Genomic DNA, 19,741 nt, shown 5'->3' on the forward strand with positions numbered 1-19,741 from the left:
TGAACCCCAAAAGCAGGGTTGCAGATTTTAAAAATTCACACTTTAATGGTTTTTGAATGTTTAATTTTCAGTTAATCAAGGTAGTTGATTTCAAATACTGAGGAATCAGGGGTTATCCCCCTCTTAACTTGGTAAATGCGGCATTGCCAAATGCTCCCGAATGAAAGTGGTTCCACTTTTGGCCAGGAGATGGAGCTCTCATGCAAGATGCTGCCTTACATTTATTTATTTATTTATTTTCAGCTTAGCACGCTGCTTTCTAACAGACAGTGGGTACCATCGAGTGAGTGTCAGAACAGAAAGCTAAGCCAGAAGCTGAGAGGATTCTGCGGTCATCTTTCCTTGTTTTTCCTCCTTCAGTGAGGATGCGACACATGTGAGATTTTACTTCTATTCTCGTCAAAATTCTGAAGAACTGCATTGGCGACTATTAAATTCAACACACATATGGATTCTATGCTATGATTACAATTCCTTTTATTTCAGGTAAGCCAACATGATTCTCTCTCTTACCTATCAATTAATTGTTATCTATGTTAATGATAACACTTCAAATAAGATGTGTGGCTTTGTAAGCTTGGACTCAGATCTAAAAGATTCCAAAGCCCTAATTCTAGCTGTTCTGCACCTTTAAATATTCCTAGACTGAAAGGAGCTCTGACTCTGACATGCTGTATTTTAAAATTTCTTTGGCTTTCTGGTCCCCGGTGTCCATCTGTGGTTGTATTTGTGTACCTTTTGAAGGTAAAGCTTTCAAAGTGAAGGATGGGTCTTCCTCTCTCAGGGGAAGTACTGCTCCTTAGTGCGGTGAACACATTGTAGAGATGTAATGAAGCAGATTAACATGGCAGTGGCTTCGCCAAAGCCCAAGGCTGAGCATTCTGATAGCAGCCTCAGAGGCACGCCTGCATCCTGAGCCCACAGGCCTTCTGAACAATTACTGTCGGTAATGATGGTACAGATTATTTATGCTTTTTCCCTATTAGAAAAATATGTGAGTAGCTTCTCCCACATGAAGGAAGATTTATGTAATGTGTTTAATAGACTTGGAACGATAGTATAGATGCTCCCCCTCCCCCAGTGGGGATGTGAGGAGTAAACTGAAAGCAGATAAATTGCCGAGAAAATGGATTTTTCCTAGATTTTGGTGGATTTGTAATGATAAGACTGTGGCCATTTAAAATAGCTGTATTCTATAAGGTGTCCACATTTTAAATTATTTTTGGTCATGTGACATTAGCTATGCTAAAAAGTAGAATGACTCAGGAGCTGGTAATTGCATGCAACACCCTTGCTTTTCTCTGCTGCTTCTCATTATTTCCCCTAAGTCCTTCTTCTATTATTGTCAAAATAATAAGAAGAAAGCAATTTAGAAATCCTGTACTTAGAAGTCTGGATTGTCATTTAGATCAATTTAAAATGAAATTTTAAGATATATGTAAATTATTTTTTAAGACTGTTTTTAAATGTCTTATTTCCTCCTCAAGAAAGAGCTGTCTGTATATACGTGTGTGTATGTGTGATGATGGTGGTGGAGGGGGCAGGTGGTGGGGGTGCATCACAATGTTTCTAGCTCACTGTTTTCCTACAAAGAGGTAGCTGTGCTGGGTCAGAGGCTGTGAAGGCTATGGGGAAGGACTTTGTAGAATGGCTTGGACCACCAAGGAAAAAAATCCATTCTTTTGAGATGTAGGATCTATATAGAGATTTAAATTTCACATAGCTCTAGTTCATGGTAAGTTTTTGAATCACAGATTTTTAACACTTATCTATCGCATCATTAAACAAAATAACTTTATCAAGAGATTCAAGTGAATTTCCCAGAGCCACATTATTAAATTAGAATCGGAGGCAAGGCTAGAATACTGTTTGGCAGTTTTCAGTGTCTTTCACAGCAGTAACACAATTTACCTCGAGTGTGCGCATGCCCAGATAACACATACCAAGTGTGCTGAGACCGACTGTGTGTGTGCCTCTGGGTAAAACCTGTCAAACAGGGCTTTTTTTTTTGTCTACATTACTCAACAACATATAAAGTATTCCATTTTCTCAGGTCTCCTGATAAGGCATCCAAGAAAACTAAAACAGCTATGGAGATGCTCTGTTTCTTAGTATTTTTCTTTCTCTAATTTAATGAGGTATGTTTTTCTACCCTGTGCCCATGAATGATACAGATAGTCACACACTAGCTCACAACTCCATTCCTCCTTATCTCACAGAACAAACTGTACATACTGAGTAGTCTGTTGTCCCTTATAAAAACATCTTTTCATGCTCTGTCTTTCCCTCTTTTTTTTCACTTGCTGAGCACAGGCTGCAACCTACTGCTTCAATATCTTGAGAAAGGAAAGGGATTAAAATATGTCACTTCCATATACAGTATTTGTAGAGTATCCCACCTCTACCAAGAATTGTCCATGGTAGAGACTGAGACATAAACAAAAGCATGGAGTTTACCTCATAGATTTTAACATGAAAATGTGCGTGCAGTATAGATAATACTGTAGCTCAGTATATTTTAAACACCAAAATGGAAAATGAGGGAAGGTGAGAAAGGGAATGGGACAGATATATAAGCACCTATCTTGTGCCAGGCACCGTGTGACATCCTGAGATTCAGAATAGGCCAACAGTTAAAGTTTCTGCCCATGAGGAGCTCAGAGCCCAGAGAAAACAATTTTAAGAGGGAATGATAGTTGAATTAGATCTTTAAGAGTGAGTATAAATCAATAAAAATAGGAATTTTTTATTCCAGGCACAAAGGCGAGGCAGGCAAATACAAGGACGCAGGGGACTTCCAGGCATTCACGGGGAAACCACGGAGAAGGGTGAATAGTCTGATCTGATTGGAACCTGAAGATGGATATTTTTTTCTGGGGCAGCAAAAGTAAGGATAATGAATTTGGTTTTTAATATTATGTATTTGATATACTAAGACATACTCTCACACAGAGGTGTTCTGTAAGGTTAAAACATTTTTAAGAAGGTGAGCATTTTATGTCTAGGTACAAGATTAGAAGGAAAAGCTGGATCTATGGATGTGAATGAAATTATGGCAAGAATTAGGTCACACATAAGTGAACATTAATGGGAAATGAAAGTGGAGTGAAGATGACTAGGGTTTAACTTAGGTGGAGTAAAAGGAATCTGCAAAGAATATTGATTAATCGTGGAAAAATAATAGGAGAAATTGGAGGAATAACAATGTCATAGGAAGAAAGCAAGCAAATCCGCTACCAAATTAGGGGTCAGGAATGACAGTAAACCCAAGATGGTTGATTAATAAGAGAATCAGGTAGTAGGTGAGACTTCATTGTCATTATTAGGTCATGGATGGATTTAAAGAGAAGAGCTTTAGTAGATTTGCACAGATAGGGGCTTTGAGGACTAAGGAGGAAGTGAGATAGCTAAAAAGCAATTTTAGATTTTAAGGCATTTTACAGTGAAAGGAAAGAGGTAACATTCCTTATCTTGAGGGGAAGGTACTATTGAGGGAAATATTTTAGATAGGATTAGAGAAGCCTCAGCCCCTTTGTAGAGTGACAATATGAAATCAAGAGAAATTGAAAGAAGACACAAAAAATGAAGTCCTAAAGGAGGTAAGAGAGGAAAGGTTCAAGAATGTTTTTTCTGTACACCGGAAAGAAGGGGTAGGAGATGATATAAATGAAAACTAATGTAAGTTGCTTTTGGCCCCTGCATTAGGAAAATTAAATACTTGCCTGTAAGATAAAGTATCTCTTCTACTTAAGTCAGTTGCTTCTTCAGAAAAGGCTATTTGTGGCATGTGGATTTTCTGGAAGAAATAATTAATTCTCAGTAACAAAACACTTTCCAGTAGAGCATATTTTAGTCACATGAATTGTCGTATTGAAACTAATAAAACTGTTTCACATTAGGCTTATTGTACATACTTCAGTTACCTGTTTCTTATTAAGAATGACGTTTAAAAATAGGTTCTATTTTAAACTTGCTTAAAATTAGATCAACGTTTGTCTATTACATGTATCTAGTTTGATTATTAAGGGATGGTTTGCCAGCATCTGAATTAAGTATTCAAGTGCCTGCCCTTTCCTCCCTGAGTTTCATTAGTACTTTTACAAGGATATGTGTAAAGAGAAGAGAAGGTCAATTTAATTACAAAATGCTTTTCCTTAGGCTAAATAACCTCCTTTACGAAACTTCCTGCCGGTTCTTTCCTTCTCCCTTTCTCTAAACAGTTCCAGAGTCCTCTTGCGTCTTTCCTCCAGCTCTCTTCTCCGGGTGTTTCCTTGCCCTCAAGTGCCATGGAATGGCAGCGTGAAGCCTGGGAGAAGGCATAGGCATGATCAGAAACCCCATCCCGCACACTAGCCTTGGAAACAGCTGTTTTCTCAGTTCAGATTAACTCAGTTCAGTTTAGAAGTGGCTAGAGAGAAACATCACTTCCTCGTTTCTAGACCTGACTTGGTCCCCCTCCATGGTGAGCCTGAGAGTTCAGAGTGGGAGGGACAGAGAAGGAGGCCTGTAGGGAGCGGCACAGGCACAGATGGCTTCTCTTCCCTCGGGGCATTAAAGTTTATTTTCAAGGGAAAACAATTTGGAAAAAAACTGAAGAGATTTTAATACAGGTTTTGCATTTTAAAATATGTGGATTTGGCTTTTGCCAATGGCTATTTCACATGTGCGTTATCTATAGAATACAAGTTTAATATGATCTTCTCTCATTTTATTTCAATACAACAAAGGTAGCTTTATGAAAAATATGGTTTACTTATGTTGATGAAAGATCTTGCTTTAGGATCCAAAAAAGAAGAGTCGTCGTACCAGAGAAGGCTAGTCAGATCTTTAATCACCAAAACGTAATCTCATATTACATGGGTTTTGTGGAGGAAAAGCATTTTACATACATTTCAGTGATAACACTGGCAAATACTCTTGCTGATTGAAATATTATTTCTGTGTAGGAAAAGATGTCTTGCAACAAGAATATGAAATAAAATCATATTAAATCTCAAAAGTAAAAGCTACTTGCTTATCTCTCTATGATAGTCACACATTAGTGTCATCTTCCCCTATTGCATTTGGGTTTAGAGAAATTAGGTGGAAGCAGAGGTAGAGGTGGACTTTCCAAATCAAAAATGTAAATTTTTCCTGGTAATATTCCATCAAACTTTTAAATCAAGACCTCCATTTGGGAGAAAAATTGCTAACTACATTAATAATAAAAACATTGCTGTCATGTAAGGAACTTCTGTTATTTGAAAATTCTTGGAGAAATGGTTTAAAAATCCAGGGTATTTAAATATATTTTAAGTATCAGAATGTGTTAAAAAATTTTGGAACATAAGAAAATCATAATTTTAGCCATTTTTTTGTCTGTATTTGCTAACAAGTAATTTTGTACTAGAATTAAATGATCCTAGGAAGCAATAACCCTCAAGAAGTGCTTTGAACTGTTTGAATTATTGTTATAGTTTAGAATAATTAAGTCTTGTATTTGTCTGTAGGATCAGTGGGGATTATAATACATGCTTTCAGCATGAGCATGTCTTGGTGATAGTAGCACATGAGTACGCAGTTCTGTAACTGCATGACTATGCTCTGCTACATTTTGCATTGGTTGATATGTATGGAAGAATGACAATGGAAAGACAAAGTTCCTACTAGGCTCCTGTGAAGGATAGTGGATTGGTTGGACCATCATGAAGAAAGAGAGAGAGTTTATGATAAAAGAAGACTGACATATCTCTCTTCTCTGAATAACTGTTGTCAGAAGATGAAAAATCTAAGGCATGAATCAAGCCAGTCAGGGGGCAATGATTGGATCTCTATCAACCAAGAATTACCAGCTAAGATGCTTTCCTCCTTTTCTGAGTCTCCCCCGGATTGAGCAACTGTGATTACCCAGAAATTGTCAGGCAGCTAGGATGTACCAGAGCAGTGATCAGACTTAACACTTGCCATTCCCCGAACCAATGGTCCCAGAAATCTAGGAGCCTACTTATATAGACAAGGTGAACAGAAAGTGTTTCATACAAGTTGGAATCAGGTTTGTTGATAATTTCTCCAGGACAACAGGTGTAATCAGGGCTGTCACAGGCTAAGTGCAATATATGGGCACCACATTTCTAATAGTTAGAAGAAAGGAAAGTCAGAAAAGGCCCATACCATATATATATTTTTGGTATCATTAATATAAAATCACATGAGCAACATTGTGGTTACTAGATTCCCCCCATTATCAAGTCCCCACCATATACCCCATTACAGTCACTGTCCATCAGCGTAGTAAGATGCTGTAGAGTCACTACTTGTCTTCTCTGTGCTATACTGCCTTCCCTGTGGCCCCCCCCACGTTATGTGTGTTAATCATAATGCCCCTTATTCCCCTTATCCCTCCCTTCCCACCCACCCTCCCCAGTCCCTTTCCTTTTGGTAATTATTAGTTCATTCTTGGTTTCTGTGAGTCTGCTGCTGTTTTGTTCCTTCAGTTTTTGCTTTGTTCTTATGCTCTGCAGGTACGTGAAATCATTTGCTATCTGTCTTTCTCTGCCTGGTTTATTTCACTGAGCATAATGCCCTCTAGCTCCATCCATGTTGTTACAAATGGTAGGAATTGTTTTCTTCTTATGGCTGAATAATATTCCATTGTGTATATGTACTACATCTTCTTTATTCATTCATCCACTGATGGACACTTAGATTGCTTCCATTTATTGGCTATTGTAAATAGTGCTGTGATAAACATAGGGGTGCATATGTCTTTTTGAAATTGGGATCCTACATTCTTAGGGTAAATTCCTAAGAGTGGAATTCCTGGGTCAAATGGTAAGTCTATTTTGAGCATTTTGAGAAACCTCCATACTGCTTTCCACAATGGTTGAACTAGTTTACATTCCCACCAGCAGTGTAGGAGGGTTCCCCTTTCTCCGCTTCCTCACCAGCATTTGTTGATCCTAGTCTTTTCTACTTTGGCCATCCTAATTGGTGTGAGGTGATTTTTCATTTAGCTTTTATTTGCATTTTCCTGATGATTAGTGATATGGAGCATCTTTTCATGTGCCTGTTGGCCATTTGAATTTCTTCTCTGGAGAACTGTCTGTTCATATCCTCCACCCATTTTTTAATAGGGTTATTTGCTTTTTGGGTGTTGAGGTGTGTGAGTTCTTTATATACTTTGGATGTTAACCTCTTGTCAGATATGTCATTTACAAATATATTCTCCCATACTGTAGGATGCCTTTTTGTTCTGCTGATCGTGTCCTTTGCTGTATAGAAGCTTTTTAGCATAACGTAGTCCCAGTTGTTCATTTTTTATTTTATTTCCCTTGCCTGAGGAGATGCATTCAGGAAAAAGTTGGTCATGTTTATATTCAAGCGATTTTTGCCTCTGTTTTTCTCCTAAGAGTTTTATGGTTTCATGACTTACACTCAGGTCTTTAATCCATTTTGAGTTTAGTTTTGTGTATGGGGTTAGACAATGATCCAGTTTCATTCTCTTGCATGTAGCTGTTCAGTTTTGCCAACACCAGTTGTTGAGGAGGCTGTCGTTTCCCCATTGTATGTCCATGGCTCCTTTATCGTATGTTAATTGACCATATATGCTTTGGTTTATATCTGGGCTCTCTAGTCTGTTCCATTAGTCTATGGGTCTGTTCTTGTGACATTACCAAATTGTCTGATTATTGTGGCTTTGTAGTAGAGCTTGAAGTCAGGGAGCATAATCCCTCCTGCTTTATTCTTCCTTCTCAGGATTGCTTTGGCTATTCGGGGTCTTTTGTGGTTCCATATGAATTTTAGAACTATTTGCTCTAATTTGTTGAAGAATGCTGTTGGTATTTTGATAGGGATTGCATTGAATCTGTAGATTTCTTTAGGCAGGTTGGCTATTTTAACAATATTAATTCTTCCTATCCATGAGCACAGGATGTGTTTCCATGTGTTGGTATCTTCTTTAATTTCTCTCATGAATGTCTTGTAGTTTTCAGAGTATAGGTCTTTCACCTCTTTTGTTAGGTTTATTCCTAGGTATTTTATTCTTTTAGATGCAATTGTGATTGGAATTGTTTTTCTGATTTCTCTTTCTGCTAGTTCATCATTAGTGCATAGGAATGCAACAGATTTCTGCATATTAATTTTGTATCCTGCAGCTTTGCTGAATTCAGATATTAGCCCATACCATATTTTTATATTTGATCAGTCTATCCAAATAAATGGTCCATGAGTTAGGGACCTATGTGTCAGAAAGTTAAAATACAAAAAATGGTCCATCAAGTTAGATAACGCACATGAAGATAAGCTGACTGCTTACTGACCTTGATAAATACACCAAGTGAAACACCTAATGACTCTTGTTGAATCCTTAATTATATCACCAGAAATGACAATGACATAACTCCATGAGTTCTGAACCTGATGTTCTAAGGATGTCAGTTGTCTGTGGAAACAACTGTGTTAGTAAATACATACTGTGATTACAAGCCTAGCAGCTGAACGAAGCAGAGTGTAGGAAACCCTTCCACTCCTGATACAGCTTGATCCATAGGCTTTTGGGAAGGGATCTGTATTAATAATTCCAGCACTAGTCCTAAATTCTCAGTCAGAATTTCCTACAACCCACCAATTTGAAGGTAAAATGAAGCCTACTAAAATAAATGCAGTAATTTACATAAAACCTATGAGAATATTCAATTCAGCAACTTGGTGGATGAGTGAAAATGGAACTCATTTACCAAAGCCTAGAAACTCTAGATAAAACACAATAAAAATGCTTTTAAAATACATAGTTAAGCTCATAATAAATAAAGGGAAGCCTTCTGTAGTCAGAAATAAAGAGATAACTAAATACCTGACTGATAAACATGAAAACTGACCCAGGAGTCTGGGGAATAAAAAGAGATATATTTAGAAAAAGGTCCACATTCCCAGAGGGTTTAGTTTTAAAGTTTGTATAAGACTGTATCTGTTATATGGAGAGATAATTTGAGAGCCCCTATGTAAAGCATAGAGCTTGAAGTAGTTGTATTCTCACTGAAATGAGAATTAGAAAATGTAACCTGTTGATCTAGGGATTCAGGGAAGCTTATCTCTGCCCTGTCTTTCAGGAAAAAAAACTCTTTTAGGAAGAATTAAAACTCTAGGACTGCATCAAGTCACTTTAAAATCTGGATGTATACTATTCTGTGAAAAGGAATATGTTAGTGTCTAAATGAACCTGCAGGTCAGTATCAAACCAATGTTATCTTGAAGTGTTTTGCAGAAGCTATTGTGAAATTGCTAAATCAGTGTATATATCTAAATCATTGTGGAATCATACTCTCAAACCTTAGACCTTAAAGGAAAAAAATTCTTAAGAATAACTCATATAAAAATTTACAAACTATGTGAAAAAGAAACCACTATACCGGATATTCAGCAGACAAGAATTAAATAGAGCTAGCATCTCAGGAACTTTGGATAATAAAATAAACTGATATAAGCTATAAATAGCATGTTTACAATGGTCAAAGTGTTAAGGAATGAAAACAAAGCACCATGAAATGAGAATAGGTAGATATTGAAAAAAAGAAACTAAAAAGAAATTTATAAATGAAAATTGTAAAAATAAACATTTAAAACTCAGTGAATGAATTTAACAGATTAGACACAATTGAAATAAGAATTAAAGATTTGTGATCGATAGGAGGATTCACCCAGGATGTAGTAGTGGCATTCTTGATGTTAAAAAACCTAAGTATAATTAAAAAGTTTAACAACACCAAACAGATGGTGTAGAAAGAGGTAATTGAGATAATGGGGAAGATTTGATATTTGAAGATATAATAGCAGAGAAATTCCAGTACTGATGGAAGACATGTTTCCTTGGATAAAAGAAACATAAAACAAATGATGAGACTTTCTGTCTTTAACCAATAGAGATTTATTTGTATAAAAAAATTGTCTAAAGTACGAAACATTACTTGGGGTCCAGTTAAGGAAGCTGATAGTAAGAGGCAAGAATGTGTACACACACACAGTTGAGCCGACCAGATGAGAGAGAGCAGTTGAAGAGCAAGCAGAGGTGCTCAAAGGGAAGGGGGCACATATGGACCAAAAGGAGGAGACTCTGGGACAAATTCCTTTAAACTACTTTTATGGTTTCATTGCTGACCAAAACCTACTTAAATCACTCAAAGCAACAAAATGGGACTGTCATAATTTGGGAAATATATTTATTTGATTTTACATATTTGTTTGTTGCTTTAAAAAATGTGTTATAGCTTCCCTTGTTATACTAGTTCAGATTCTATCAAAACGAGATCAAATATGATACAGTGAAAACTTCTTTGTGCCCCATACTGACCCCATTCTTCTCATGTCCTTATCACATCACAGCTACTTGGAATGATGCACAATCTTTGCATTTATATTTTTAAATTATACCCCATATAACTTGTGCACACCTATAATATGGAGCACTGTGTAATATATTTAGAAAATTTATGTATACCACTTATATTGTAAGTATCATTCCACATTTTGTTTTTTCCAGTGCTTTTTAGAATTGATCATTTTGATCTGTGGACATATGTTCCAAAACTTCTACTGATGTATAGTTTTAGGACTGTTACCACAATTTATTTACAAATTCCATGATGATGGATAATTAGGTTATTACCACATTTTTTTTACTATCATAAGCAATGCTGCCAGGAACATTTTTATGTATTTTTATTCATCTGCATATAAGTTTTTAGGTTAAATTTCCTTTTTGATAGTTTCACCTCTTTGATGATATTCAATAATCTAAATTTCCACCACCAACATTATAATAGTTGTAATCTATTTTCTTGTACAGAAGACAAACCCATTATAAAATTTTGAAGAAAAATGAATGGAAAATTCTTAGCCTTCATGTGATGAATTTCACCTAAAACAAGAATTTCAATCCAAGAGTATTCTTTCATTACACAACACAACAATTATTGTTTTTTACTGAAGTTTCATTGATATACAGTCTTATATTGGTTTCAGATATAGAATACAGTGATTCAACAGTTACCCATATTATTAAATTTCTTCCCCAATAGTGCAGTACTATCTGTCAGCATAGAAAGATGTTACAGAATCATTGACTGTATTCTCCATTAAGCACAATTATTGAATAGAGTGAATGCAGCATCACCAAAACTGCTATAACAAGAATGGTTCTGTATTGACTAGTTTAATTCTAAAGTTCTACATCTACTATTTAGTTTTTTTTAAAAACACATTATTGTTTAGAACAACTTTAGATTTCAGAAAAACTGAGAAGCTAGTATAGAGTCCCCACATACTCCACATCCAGTTTTGTCATTGTTAACATCTTATGATAGTATCTACATTCCTTAAAGTTAATTGGGCAATATTGACATGCTCTTACCAACAGAAAGCCATGCTTGAGATTTTTAAATTTTTATTTAATATCTGTTTTTCATTGTTCCAGAATCCCACCCAGGGAATATTACCTTTAGTTATCATGTCTCCTTAGGCTCTGTGTGACTGTGGTAGTTTCTCAGACTGTATTTGTTTTTGAGGGCCTCGACAGTTTTAAGTACCATTCAGGCTTTCTAGGATATCCCCACATTAGAATGTGTCTGAAGTTTTTCTCGTTATTAGCCTGGGATTATGGATTTTTAGAGGAAGATCACAGAGATAAGAGTCCTGTTCATTACATCATGTCAAGGATACATGTGATATATCACTTTCTTGTAAAGTATGAAATGACTAGGGTATCCAGTAAATTAGAATCCTTAATGCCAATAGCCAGTACTTTTTCTATGTGAGTCAAATTTTGATTATTCAAAGGAAGAGAATTCATCACATATTACCATTGAGCATCTGTTATTTATTCTTTAAGGGCTAATTTGGAGAAGCATGTTGTCATCTTTATAATCAAAGGAAAAAGACTAATTTCTAAGTTTATCAATGGTTATCAGGTAAACTGAAGACATAGGTTGGGTGATGTTCAACTCATATTTCTTATCATTGTCAAGAACTGTGATTGTGGTTAGTAGTGGCATATAGATATGGTAATGAAAGATCGTAGTTACACTTCTAAACAAAAAGAGATGGTGTGAAAGATGGTGGTGGAGTTGTAGTCGTGCTGGAAATACATCACTTTCTCCTCTGCTCTTCTGTGCTGTGCTTTGAGACCTGGGAGGTTCCCTGTGCCAATTGGATCAAGAGGCATCCTTGGCCTATGGCTTCAGGCAAATATGGCCAAAGGTAAACACCAGCAGAGATTGGAGGGCTAGAAGAAAATTGAGTTAGTGGATTTATTGCTCATAGCCCTCTGTGCCAGATGGCGGTGGTGGAATGCGAAGGCCCCTTACTCCCTCCTGACTGCAGTGATCATTTCCTCCGCCTGCTCCCTACTACCGCTGGCCCTGGGGTAATGTAACTGCTTTGTTGGTTTCCCTTAACTCTAACATGCCTTTGTGAATAGTCTTTGTTTGTTTGTTTTAATCTCTTGAATTAAATTCTTGTGTCATCTATTTTTCTGCCAAGAATATTTACTGTAATACAGGTACCAGTGAAACAGTTCACATAAATCATATTTGATCTTCACACTGATCCTGTCAGTTAGGTCTATCATGACCACATTTAAAATATGAGGATGCTTAAAAACATAGTGCTTAAATGACTTGATGGTCACATAGCTAAGACTGTCTAAGCCAAAATGGAATCATTTAGAGTTTGTCTCCAAAGCTGAGCTTGCATGTAAATTAATTTATATGCTTTTAAAGATAGTTTCATGTTTTTTGGTGTTTCTGTAAATTCCACAGACAAAACCTAAGTATAGGGAAGTATAGACTAAGTAGAAACAAGTCAGGAGAATTTAGTTCATGTATAGTAACACTAAACACAGAACACACACAAATTAACTTCCTTATAATTTGTCTGGTCAAGTTTTCTGTGTCGTATGCCATTTTGACAATTGCATTTTCATATTTTCAATTCATAGAGAATTTCAAAGATCTGTAATTTAAAAATAAGCTTTATAAGTCTAATGTACTGTGGTTAAAGAATGTGGGTTGGTCTACAAATTCTACCTCTAGAGTTTATTGAGGAGAATCTGTTTGCTTAATTGCTTAGTTTGCTTACTGTTTTGTTGCTATATAATTGCTCAGTTTTTGAAATTGTAAAATAAATTATTTTATTCAGCACAAAGTTTGGTACATAGTTATTAAAATAATAGTAACAGTTGTTTTTTTTTCAAATCTTCAGTGCCTTTACTTTGCTTCCATACTTGATCTCTCAAAAACTGAGAGAAATTTCTGTCTTCTGCAATTGCATTGAATTTCTAACAGTTTTGCAAAATAATATACTACTATTAACTTTTTAAATTTGTGACTAGTATAAGCTTTATGGGAAGATTTACCTTTATAAATACAAAATTGCCTTATCTTTTACCCATTTAAGTTATTTTTTTGCCTTGAAATATATTTTGTGTCTAATAACATTGCAAACCCTACAGTTTTGTTTGTATTTTTTTTACCCACTTTTTATTTTTAATTTTGGCAATTTGTTCCCTGCTTCTTTTAAATAAACAGCATCTGTTCAATTTTTGCCTTGTGATCTAATTTGGTACTTTTTGTTGTTTAATTTGAATAAGTCAATTCACAATTCATTATCATAAATGTTAGGTATTTTTGGCCTCTGATAACTTGTTTTGTGGTTTCTACTGTTATCCTTTATTATTTTTCCTGTTTGCCTGTTGGACTATATCAACCATATTTTTTCCTGCTCTCTTCTTTTCTCCTGCTTTTTTCTAGTTTTGGGGATGTATACATTGCCTTATTTTCATTTCATTATTTTAAAAGAAATCATCAGCATTGTAAATGGAATAGTGTCTATTAACTGTCCTTAGGTAAATAAAAGTATTTTTTTTCCTTCCCTGTCCAACTGTTTCCTTGCTTAAAAATACATTATTTGGTTATTTCATACTAATTTAAAGAAACGTTCTTAATGAGTGTGTTTATAACCATGCTTACAATAATGATTTAAATTTAGGCCTATGGTTTAACTCAATGTCCTAAGAGTTTGTTTTTTATATTACATCTTTCCATCATCTTCTGTAGAGCTGAAGTGTACCTTAGAATCATCTTATTATGAAGGGCACATTTTATTCATGATCTGTTTCCTTGTCTCTGTGTGTGACTGTCTAGTACACTCATAAAGGAATGACAACTTTAGTATACCAACTGAAAATATTTTTCCCTAAAATATCTTGTTCTTCTGTTCTTTGACATCTCATATGACAAAGAGAATATACAGCCAGAACATTGCTTGCATATTTTCCCAACTTGGAAACTAACCATTTTTCCCTACCAGAAATTTGAAGGATTTGTGTCTTTAACCTTTAAACTTCTCTATCTTAAAAGGACAGGTGTAGATTTGGGGATATTTTCACTAATTTACCTGGTACTCAACTACTCCTTTTGATTTACAGGCTTTTTTCATATAATAAACTCTGTAAGTTATACAAATTTGAATGATATAAAGATTCCATTATTTCTTGAGATTAGAAATTGTTGCAACTGTTATAGTTGGTTTAGTTTCTCCTTCTGAAATGACTCTCTTTAATTTAGCATCTTCTGGTCCTTTGCCATATGTATATATATATATTTTTTAATAATAATTTCTATCTCATTTTCTTTTTCCTTAAAAACCTGTGAAACTTACTGAATTTGTCTTCTATTTAACAGATTTAATGTGTTCATTTTCAAATCCACTGTTTAATTTTTATGTTATGTGTATGAGTTCACCTGTTTTTAAAGTACCCATGCAGACTCTGGACTCTTTTGCTGTCAGCATTATTTTCGTATTTAAAATATCTCTGGACACTTTTGCTAACTGTCAGCAATTATTATTTTCATATTTAAAATATACTCTTAATCATAACTAGTATATATGTCAATCTTAAAGTGTTGTCTTCTTCTTGTAGTAGTTCTGTTTCATGAAGGGTATCTGTAGTGATTATTAAGAACATGCTCCTTATTTTGAGCAATAACGTCTTTTTATCTCTCTGGTGATTTTTTTCTACTTATTCTCACATAGGATGTTCTATGCTGTGTAACATTGAGATTTGAGATGGTTCTATCAAATATTGTTGGTTTCCTATATATATATATATATATATCTAAAAATCTTTCATGCAGAATTGAAATTTTCAACGTTTTAACTTTGCCAGTTCAAAAATCCAGTGGCATAAGGAGAATAAGAGCTCATCACCACAGTGACTGTAGATTTGGCAGCCAGGACCAGTCTTGGGAAGTGATGTATTATTTCCTGAATTCAGTTGCCTTCATGTGGAGCAGTATTTCTGTTCTTTGTCTGGCATGGCTGCCTGTACCTGTTGTAAGCTGGGCACGGATTTTGCCATCTGGTGAACATCTCAGAAATACTGATATCTGCAGGGGTCTACCACTGCTGCAAAACTTTCTCTCGAACCCTTGCCGTGGGATCCAGTTGTGAATATGGTGTTCTGTAAGCACACTTTTTCATTGATTTCTGAGTTAATCTGATTTTCCTTATGTCCACAAGCCCACATGGTTGGCTTTCCTTCAGCCTGCTCCTGCCGGACTACATCGAGGAAAGGACACTTATAGCACGTCCAGATCTCTGCCCCTAGTCTCCAGTGATGGTCCCCATTTTCCCTCCTGGCCCATTTCAGAGAGTGCAATGCTGTTTTCACTTGTATCTGGCAGATGAGAGGTGGTGCTTTCGAAGGAGAGCAGTTCGATGTCTGTGATAGAGACTATGTTACCCAAAAGTGAATGTGTTCAAACACTAAGATCATTCATGAGTAAAGGAAAGTAAGAAAATAGAAATATTCACTGTACTTTTATTTATTCAAATAAATGCTTTTTACTTAATAAAAAGAAATTTCATTTTTATAATTTTCACTGCATGTAACTTCTGCTCTCTTTCTTTTTAAAAATTTCATAGCATTTTCTTTTTTTTGGAGATAACAAATTACTACCAGGGTAAAGAAAACTGAACTAGGCAGAAAAACAGACCTCTGTTCCCAGATTTCCACTACCTATCTATACTCTTAAATTCTTTAGGCTTCTAATTTTATTATTTTTTTATTAAGGTATCATTGATACACATTCTTACGAAGGTTTCATTTGAAAAACAATGTGGCTACTACGTTCATCCATATTATTGAGCCCCCCCCATGCCCTATTGCAGTCACTGTCCATCAGTGTAGTAAGATGCCACAGAGTCACTACTTGTCTTCTCTGTGCTACACCGTCTTCCCCGTGATCCTCCTCACACCATGTGTACTAATCATAATGCCCCTCCATCCCCTTCTTCCTCCCTCCCAACCCGCCCTTCCCCAACCCTCCCCTTTGGTAACTGCTAGTCCCTTGGAGTTTGCGAGTCTGCTGCTTGTTTGTTCCTTCAGTTTTGCTTCATTGTTATACTCCACAAATGAGGGAAATCATTTAGTACTTGTCTTTCTCCACCTGACTTACTTTCACTGAGCATAATATTCTCCAGCTCCATCCATGTTGTTGCAAATGGTAGGATTTGTTTCTTTCTTATGGCTGAACAGTATTCCATTGTGTCTATGTACCACATCTTCTTTATCCATTCATCTACTGATGGACACTTAGGTTGCTTCCATATTTTGGCTATTGTAAAAAGTGCTGCAATAAACATAGGGGTGCATATGTCTTTTTGAATCTGAGAAGTTGTTTTATTTGGGTAAATTCCTAGGAGTGGAATTCCCGGGTCAAATGATATTTCTATTTTTAGTTTTTTGAAGAACCTCCATATTGCTTTCCTCAATGGTTGAACTAGCTTACATTCCCACCAGCAGTGTAGGAGGGCTCCCCTTTCTCCGCATCCTCGCCAGCATTTGTTGTTCTTAGTCTTTTCCATACTGGCCATCCTAACTGGTGTGAGGCAATATCTCATTGTGGTTTTAATTTACATTTCCCTAACAATAAACGATGTGGAGCATCTTCTCATGTGCCTGTTGGCCATCTGAATTTCTTCTTTAGAGAAGTGTCTGTTCATATCCTCCCCCCATTTTTTAGTAGGGCTGTTTGCTTTTTGGTTGTTGAGGGGTGTGAGTTCTTCCAATTTTATTATTTTTAAAGTAAAAGAAACCTGTTTAAAAATGTGTATAGAGTAAATAAGCAAGGAGGAACAAGGTTAGTTCTTTGTTTAGAAGACAAGACATTGCTCAACACCCCAGTTCTAGATTACTCGAAAAACCGAGAAGTTATAGACTAGCTAACCAGCGAGCTATTAAATGGATTTTCCTTGGCTTTGTCCTATTAACCTTCTCTGTCCTATTGATTTAATATTACTTGGGGAAGTAAGATATGCAGAAGTACGTCAGGTCGGGGTACACTCCTGAGGTGAGAATGACGCAGGGAATACCCCCAGGGGCCTTTGTTTTGCCCCAGATTGTCTCTAACAGAATAGTGCTGTGTTTCTGTTACCTCCTTTCATACTTTCATTCTTCCGTGTCAGAGCGTCCCAGTACTTTAGTCACTGCAGATGGTGTAAAACGTGTTGTAGTTAGCTAAAAAGAGAAAAGCGGCGATCTTTCAGTTCCATTAAAGTTTTGACTTGCAATAAATAGTAATTTGTTGTTAGTATTACTGTTTATCTAGGTATTTACTGCTTAACCTATACAATGAAAGGCGGCTTTGAGTGGTTATCTCTGAAATGGAGTGGCCTTTTTTTTTTTTTTTACTTATAATGAATGAAAAAATGTTGGAAGTGAAGTAAAAGTTGCAATACCAAGTATTAAAGCCTACTCGTGTGTTATCCAGATGTCTCCCCTACGTGAAAATGTTAAAAGGATACAGACGATGGTTCATAAAATACCAAGGTCTGGATGTTTTACTCTTCTGTATATGTTTGTTTCGTGAACATCTTTAGTAATGACTGGGACTCTTTTAACATGCTCCTCCTCTCTATCCCTTAGAGAGGAAACTGCCTTTTACTGAATTTTTAAGTATTGGTATGTTTTTCCTTTTTCCTTTTTGGTTTCTGGTGAAGCTATAATTCAACTTGACTTTGAATGAAAATTCCATTCCCTTTTTATATGATTGCTTAAAATATAAAGATATTCTATCTTAGTACTATTTCCACATTCAGCCAGACTAACAAAATTTACATATAAATATTACTTTCTTGTTTTTTATTGCATTTATTTTTACTATATTGTTTTATATTTCATTTCAGTTAATAATGAATCTAATTTTCAACTCCCTTTTCTGAAAGATACCCCTCAATCCCCTTCTCCTTGTTATAGAAATTTTACTCCTTGTTATCAAAAAAAAAGTCTGTGACAGTTAAATGAACTGCGGTGAATTGTGGAACTACTTACCTACTCTTAAAAAGTGAATATATATCTTTTTCTTTTATGAAATAAATAGAATGTGCATTGTCGCTGCCCCTCCCCCAAGACAATTCATTGTCCAGCTGACTTGGATTCCTTTCTGCAAATGATTCCTCACTGGCATCCCTGATTTTCGTCTCCTCTTGCTCCAGTATCTCAGGGCAGAATACGTTTTTTTTAAATACAACTTTCATTCTGTTTTCTTTCATAAATTTGGTATGAGAAATGCTCTCACTGGTTCCAACACAATAGGACACGGAGACAGAGAACAGCAGAGCGAGGCTTTAATGGCAGTCCTGCAAGGTCGGGTGTCTGGTGAGCAGGCAACCCAGTGCGTTACAACAAGCTATTGATTCCTTAGCATGGGAGTCCCTCCCCTGGTTCCTCATTGGCTGAATATTACAGGGTTCACATTCTTTACCGTACATCGCCTAAGCAAGTGATATCCATATTAGGCTTTCTTTACATTTGTCTTAATTTTATTGGCTAGTTCAAAACTTGTTCTGCATTTTTTTTAAGTGATGCACAGCCCACTCTTTCTCAATCTCCTTCCGTATCCCAGCTGGTACATGTTTCTGACATGTAGGCTTCTTGTTAATACCCTTTTGTTTAAATGTTAATTTCTCTGGGAATAGATCACATTTAGTTTTATGCCATTTCTAACATTTAGGATGTCTTCACATGGAATTAGACTTCCAAGGAGGGGAAGATTAGGAAGGGCTGGGAAAGACAGAGAAGCCGTCTTCCACCTGTGCCTCAGATGCCCCGACAGGAACTTTGTCGTCATTTTCAGCTTCTGCAGCAACTTCTCCACCAATGTGTAAACTTCAGATTATAGTGAAGCAACCACAGAACTGCTCAGATCATCTCCTTCTCATCTCATTGCTTCTGCCTCCTCCTGACATTCATTGTCGCTTGTCTGGTCTTACAATAGCCTTTTATCTTATCTCCTAAAGGGAGAAATCAAGAGGCCACACTCCTGACCTCTTCCATGCCATCAGAGGGACATCTAAGAAATAAACCTGATCGTGCTGCTCTTCTGAATAATATTCCCCAGGGATTCTCTGTGTATTTAGGCTAATATCCAGGTTGCACATGAGGCGACTCTGCCCCCTGTACTTTATACTCCAGTATGAAGTTCCACTGGATGCAAAGCCTAGGGAGGTGGCAGTGGACACAGTCTGATCTGGTAATAGTAGACCTAAAATAAAATTTTGAAATCTTAACACTGTAACAGGACATAGAGACATGACTAACATTTTACAGTTTACATAGACGATTTTAGTCACATGCAAACATGGTGGTTAAGAACTTGTATTCAGAAAGAAGGTTGTCCCAGTCCAAATTCTGGTTTCTCCGCTTACTAAT

At 36.1% G+C, this 19,741-nt stretch overlaps 1 protein-coding gene across 2 annotated transcripts in view; it reads left to right on the forward strand.

Annotated features, from left to right (window-relative positions):
- The first annotated feature begins 258 nt into the window (after window positions 1-258).
- The window catches only part of LOC108397611 (sodium channel protein type 2 subunit alpha), a 115,173-nt gene continuing 95,690 nt past the window's right edge, over window positions 259-19,741 (forward strand). For both annotated transcript variants that reach the window (XM_073241583.1, XM_073241587.1), the window contains exons 1-2: window positions 259-486; window positions 2,756-2,887. The gene's annotated coding sequence lies outside the window, so the exon portion shown is untranslated. The remainder of the gene's footprint in view (window positions 487-2,755; window positions 2,888-19,741) is intronic.

This window comes from Manis javanica, chromosome 7 (genome assembly GCF_040802235.1).
Source record: "Manis javanica isolate MJ-LG chromosome 7, MJ_LKY, whole genome shotgun sequence".
NCBI lineage: Eukaryota > Metazoa > Chordata > Mammalia > Pholidota > Manidae > Manis > Manis javanica.